Here is a 6,922-nt window from a genome sequence, read left to right on the forward strand (position 1 = left end):
CAAGCAACTGTGTGAGCTGTTCCAATGGAGCGGTTTTTTTTTTTTTTTTTTTTTTTTTCCCGCTGAGTGAAGTAATACACGTGATCAATTCCTCTGGAATTGTTAATTGCAGGGTTTTTTTTTTTTTTTTGTCTTTTACTTACATTTTTATGTTCCTATTTTGTTTTTTAAAAAACCTCTTTGGCTTAATTAAAAAATCCATTTTAGTATTTATATCAGCCTCATAGTCAAACTCACCAGATATTCTACCAGTTTGTTTTTTTGTTTTTGTTTTTATTTTTCCTGGAAACCTTCTTTCTGGAATTGTCTTTCTGATACAGTCTGGACTGGTGGCTCTCCAGGACCCACTGCATAGCTGTCATCTTGGGACTTCCCTTTATCCCTTTCCTGTGTTAGCTCTCCTGTTTTCTAGACCCTATTTAAAAAAATTCTTGATGTATTTCCTCACTTTGGTGGAGAATAACATGTAGTGGTTCCCAGAAAAGGAATTTAAAGAAAGTCTTTTTTTTTTTTGAAAAGTTACCTATATGAAAATGCATTTTCCACATACTTACACTTAAATGACAACGTGTGTGGTTATGACTTTGGGTTAAAACCGTCAGAATTGGGAAGGCTTTGTTGCATTGATTTTTGGCTTCCAGTGTTGCCTTACATAATACAATACTGATTCTTAGTCTCTGGTACATCACTACTGTTTTTCTTTTTTGTAGGTTTTAGAGTCTTCTCTTTATCCCCAAAGTTCTCAAATGTGACAATAATATGCCTTTTTCCATTAATTTTTCCAAGCAATGAGTGGTAACACTCAATTTGGAAACTCAGATCCTTTTGCTGTGCAAAATTTTCTAGTGTTATTTCTAATATAATTTCCTCCCACCTCTTTTTCTTTTACTGGTTCTATAATACTATATGTTGAATCTCCTGGATTGGTCTTCTAATTGCCTTTTCTTTTTTTTTTCATATATTCCATCACTTGGTCCACCTTCCAGAGACTATCCCCAACTTCCTCTTTCTTTTCTTTCTTTTTTTTTTTTGAGACAGAGTCTCGCTCTGTCGCCCAGGCTGGAGTGCAGTGGTGCAATCTCAGCTCACTGCAAGCTCCACCTCCAGGGTTCACGCCATTCTCCTGCCTCAGCCTCTCCGAGTAGCTGGGACTAGAGGCGCCCGCCACCACACCTGGCTAATTTTTTGTATTTTTAGTAGAGACGGGGTTTCACCGTGGTCTCGATCTCCTGACCTCGTGATCCGCCCACCTCGGCCTCCCAAAGTGCTGGGATTACAAGCGTGAGCCACCGCGCCCAGCCTCCAACTTCCTCTTTCAACCATTCTATTGAATTTGTAATTTCTGCTGTTATGCTTGTAATTGACTAGAGTTCCATCTTTTTCTATAAATGTTTTAACAATTCTTTTATAAAATTGCACTTTATTCTTTACCTTGATATATGAGGATATCAATTACAGTTTTCTGAAATTTTTTTTCTGTATTTTTCTTTTATTTTTTCTGGGTTGCGTTACTTTAAAAAATGTTTATTTTGGTCTCTTTCATGTTGTAGACTTTACACAAATGTCTGGTGGTCCTTAGAAGTCTACTTATGGTTAAGACTGGATTCTAAACAGGTGATTGGAATTCCTAAGTACCCATGGGAGGTGCATGCATTATACTATGTATTAATTTGGTGGGAACCAGGCCTCTCTGTTGGGACACACTCAACTATCTGTGCCCATAAGGCATTTTAGCGGGCAGTTTAGTTTCTCTAGAAAACTGTTCTCTTGCCCGGAAGAACATACTGTCAAGTATTCCTGGAGCTGGTTTGATACAAGCAGAATGGGCAATCTCATATTTTGATATGTAAACTTTCACTTAATTTTCTTGTTTTCAGCATAGCCCTCTTTCATGATACCTACTAACCCCACATTAGCAGCTGCTCCATGTCAGTTTTTCACGTCATAATCCTCCAGTTTTTTCCTGAGTGGGAGAGGTAGTTGGCTTCAGGAATGGGGGTGGGACCTGGGATTACATTGCTTGCTACAGAGATTTTGATTAACCCCCTGGCTTACACTCACCTGTGGTGGAAGCAGACCCCTCCATCTGCCAGCCTCTCCAGAGCTGTGCAGCACAAATGGGCCATCTCTTCTTGGCATACTTTTCTGCAGTATCTGGTATTCAGCTTTCTCAGGCCCACGAATGCCTTCTTCTACTCTCTGACTTCCGAAAATTTGTTGATCCCTATCTCTTGTTCTTGTCTCTTTCCTATTCATTGCCCTTGTAGATTTATACTTTTTGAATTCTTGTAATATCATTTTAGAAAGTTTTGGAGGAAGGGAACAGTGACAAACATATGGTTTCAATCCATCACTTTAAACCAGAAGCCCAGATGGACATTTTATTAAGACGATTTTATCCTGTCATGCCTGAGATATTTTCAACTACATGTCACTTTACAACAACCTAAAATATGATGCTAAAATAGAACTGTTTCCTTTGATAACTAAATTTCTCTCTCTGCAGATTTTACATTAAAAGGCAAATCTTGAATTTGAAATAGAGTTCCCACTGATTTAATTTGAGGTGCTGAAACTTGGCTGATCCAAAAATATTTTCTGATTCTAGGAGTCTGTTGCTACTCTGTTTGACTATGACTGGAAATCTTCTTTCGCCCACAACATTTTGTTCATTTGAGATGGGCCAGCTCTTCACTGATCTGCACAAGGTTGCCTCGTTTTTCCAGATGTTTGTTTTAATCCCATGGCCCATTCCAGATGACTTGGGAAGTCTGCTGTCCTCTGTAAGTGACTGCGCACCAAATGAGAGTTTGGAAACAGAATGAAAAACAGCTCGAATTATCCATGTGTTCAGAGCACATGAGTTGGAGGTGGGCTTTAAATGCCAGACTCCAGGAAAGACTTAGCTGAATTGCAGAAGGCTGGAAGCAGAATTAGAGCAACTGTTAGAAAGTCATGTCCTCCAGCCCTGGCCTCACTGGATGAATTCCCTAAACAATGGGCATTTGTGCTCTTTCCACTGCTGTAGGAGTCTGTTTGAACATTTATACTGATTGAACTTCATTCTATAAATACTGAATGTGTACTGAACAATTGGAATATAGATAAATAATGTATTCTTTCCCTGAAGAACCTCACAGTTTCTTGCCATCTTCATATAGACAAATTCAGTGTGATCTTTGTTTCAACAAAGGCCAAGCTTATCTAGAGGCTCAAGAGAGACTTCTCTATGGAGGTTAAAGGAAGCTTCCCAGGGTCTGCCTCTTACTTATAGCTTTGTCCTGTGACTCTTTGTTCCAGGCCTTGATGTAAAACAGAATCAAACTTTCTTACTCATTACAGCTCTCTAGATTTTTATTTTATTTATTTTATTTTATTTTATTATTTTATTTTATTTTCCTGTAACCCAGGACAGTGCTGATCTCCAGATATTTAAAGAAAACATTATGTCCTTGCTAAGTCTCTTCTTTTTTAGGCCACCCACCTCAGATCCTTTAACAACTCCATATCTGTCATAGTTCGAGTTCCCCTAGCATCTTGGTATTCTCCATTGGCTATTCTCTCATTCACTGAAGCTGATGCTTTTGTTGTGTTCTCTGTGGCATACAGGACTATTAATTTCCTTGATTTCTAAATACTACATTTTTATGAATGCGGATTACCAGTGAGTTTGGAATTTTTGTTACCCAAAGTACAATATTGATTCCTGTTGAGCTTGTAGGTCACAGACCTTTTCACTTATGAATTGCTATTGATTTCTGAAATTTAAGTATAGGAAATTACATTGGCATTTTCAAGGTCTATTTTGTTAGACACATTTAGCCATTAATACCAATTTGTGACAATACTTTTTAACCCTGAATTGGTCATCCATTATATTGATTATCTTTCTAAACTTTTTAAAATATTAGATATTTGTTAGTATGAGAGTCAGTCAGGATAGGCTCCACTGTATTGAAAGATAATCAAGTCCTGGATCATAGTGGTTAATAAAATCCAAAGGATTGTTTCTTGCTTATGTCCTATGTCCATTATGGATTGGCTGGGACTCTGCTTCTTGTCTCTTCCCTCCAGGGGTCAGGCCGAGCGAAATCTTCACCTGCAATGTTGCTGGTAAACATGGCAGAAGGAAGAAGACTCTGGAAGGTTCTACACTAGCAATTAGATGCTCCAGGCTGGAAGTAACACATCACTTTTTTTGTTTAGCTGGAATTAGTTTCATGGCCTCACCAACCATATGGAGATCAGAAATTGCAATTCTATCAGGTGTTCAAGGATAGTTCATGAACAGGGCCAGTGACTATCACAGCGTGATCTTTATGTTTGTGACACAGTAATTAATAAAATTTGTTGGCTAAGATAAGACTTAGAGAGTATTCCTTCAGTGCACTCCTAGAGACCTCCTTGAAATGGGTATGGACACATTAATCAGTACTCTGGGTATATTCTTTCAACAAGGTACAATTCCACTCAAGTGTACTATCATCTGGGCCACATTTCCTCTTCTTCACAGCACATTGTGAGAGATAAAGGCAAAACCTTTGCTAAAGTTTGTCTGCAACAGGTTAGGTGACTTGGGGTGATGAAAAAGGCCTGATTTTTAAAAAACTGAGTTGTAGTCTTTGCCTTATCATTTTCTAGCTTTGTGAGCACTGGCAAATAAATATACCTCTCTGGCCCTTATAGCATTTTTTTAAATTTACAAAATTAAGATAATTTTTAAAATTATAATTCCTTCTAGCTCAAAAATTCTAAGAAATCTTATCCTGTTTTTTGAAACCCAATAACTTTTCATAAAATCAATAAGGTACTTCTGCCATGATTAACTTTTAGGGAACCCTTGCAGGTACCAGTGATCATTCGTTCTCTTCTAGACTATCCCTCCCAGATTACAAAGGGGAGGGAAAAGACCAAGACACAGGACTGGGTGGGCTTCTGAGGTGGGGTAAAAATGGAGGAAAACATGGTTTTTGGTGTCGAGAACACATACAGGAAAGAAAAAGGAGTATTCTTTTTGGAAGCACCACAAACCCTTCAGTAGTGAATATGAGCAAGGCATTCCAAGTATAGTAAATTATATTAATGTTTCCAATTATTTGCTATATTTCCTGTGAGAATGTTCCACTTCTATGTCCCATCAGCATTAGGCTGGATTTTGTGATTTCCTTTGGCCAGCAAAATGTGGCTAGAAGGCACGTATGCTGAACAGAATCATTGAGAGATATCACACGGTTCTGTCATTGCTCCTTTCCCCACTACACAAGAATGACATATCCCAGATAGATTTTCTTCTTCAATCTGGGCTCAAGAAAGAAGAAAACATATGGAGTAGCGCTACAGCCAACCTATAGCTGAAAGGTAATATGACCAAGAAATGAACTTTTGTTAGAAACCACTGGGATAGTGGGATTCTTTACTACTACTGCATTACCTAGTGAAAGGTGACTGGTACACTAGGCTGGCCAAGAGGTGGGTGGAATTAGCCTTAGAACCCAAATTCAGGACTACTGAAAAGCTCCAAGAGAAGAGCAATTTTAATTAAGAAATACACTAACTGAGGGGTCATTTGGTTTGTGGTGAAAGGGTTTTCTAAATAGTAAAAAAGCTATCTAATGATAAGACATTATTATTATTAAAACCCTATTAAATTTTAGGAAATTAATTCATTGTTGGTTACAGAAATAGCAATATCTGTGAACTAGCAAGACAAACACCAAATCAAGGAGGTAAAGAAGAAAGCAGATGTTAAAAAATGAAGATATCCAGATGAGGGGCTTATAGGAGAATTCTTTTCTGAGATGAATATCTTTGCTGATGTAAGTCTTCGTGTTGAGCTTTGAAGAGGTAGGATATCTTGATTCCAGAAAGAGTCCAAAGCAGTCTCTGGCTGCTTTATCACAGAAAGGAATACTGAAATCTTGCTCTTAATAGATGGCCCTGTCATATAAAGAGTCTTTCTTACTCACATAGGGAGAAGACAGACAGAGATGGGCCATCCAGAATTCAAGCACCATCTCTCTGATCGATTGCAAACTACTCACTGACACGGTGGCAGAATTGGCTGATAGAGCAGGGGAACAGTCCTTCTCTTCCTGATAATAACACAAGATGATAAAATGTGTTCCGCTAAGTGTCTTGGTATTTCCCTTTATCAGAAAAAGAAATCCTCCACAGCTTTCATCACTCCTTTATCACATTTTTCTGTGTAATTGGAGCCACAGGGTTGGACTACATTAATCTCCACTCTGTTAGGCAAGACTGCATACTCACCAATATCTGAGAGATAGAAAATAACAGAAATCTCAAAACTGATGTTGGGAGAAATACTGTCTTAATGAATGTGTGTAGAAAGAAATAGAATGATCCAGGTTGGTAGAAAGGATTTGACACTTATCTACAAAACAAACATCACCCTGTTACTCTCCTGTGAGGGCTCCAATATCATTTAGGATAAAAGCCAAGGTGCCCAGTTTAGTTTATCGGAAGCATTCTGATCAACCTGCAGTTTCCCAAATACACCATTCCATTTCATGCCTTATGCACGCCTTCCCTTCTCACCTTCCCAAACTCTTCCAAAGTGCAGTCCAAGAGCTCTGCCTCAGACTTCCCTCACCTGCAGTGTGATTTCACACATCACTCTGAATGTTAATCAGTGAGTGGGTTTGTCGTTCTCCTCCACTAGCATTTAGCTGTGCCAGGACAAGGACCACATGGTATTCAACATTGCTTCCTCAGTGCCTGGTACTATGTCTGGCACTTGGCAGATGCTCAATAAATGTTGAATGAATGATTGTTCATTTGTTCTACAATCCCCTTTCCCTCTCTTTTAATTTTAGGGAAGGTTCTGGCCACAGAGTCAGGTTCTCCACCTCTTATTTAGCTCTGCTGCTACCTCTAGGTGCTATCATGGCTCTAAGGTAGG

General features: G+C 38.6%; 1 long non-coding RNA gene across 1 annotated transcript; it reads left to right on the plus strand.

Moving 5' to 3' along the window:
- Positions 1 to 1,549: 1,549 nt before the first annotated feature.
- On the plus strand, positions 1,550 to 4,322 carry LOC134736907 (uncharacterized). Its single transcript, XR_010121384.1, has 3 exons — positions 1,550 to 1,614; positions 2,609 to 2,783; positions 4,075 to 4,322. It is a non-coding gene; the product is annotated as an uncharacterized lncRNA (long non-coding RNA).
- Positions 4,323 to 6,922: the final 2,600 nt, after the last annotated feature.

This window comes from Symphalangus syndactylus, chromosome 6 (assembly GCF_028878055.3).
Source record: "Symphalangus syndactylus isolate Jambi chromosome 6, NHGRI_mSymSyn1-v2.1_pri, whole genome shotgun sequence".
Taxonomy (NCBI): Eukaryota; Metazoa; Chordata; class Mammalia; order Primates; family Hylobatidae; genus Symphalangus; species Symphalangus syndactylus.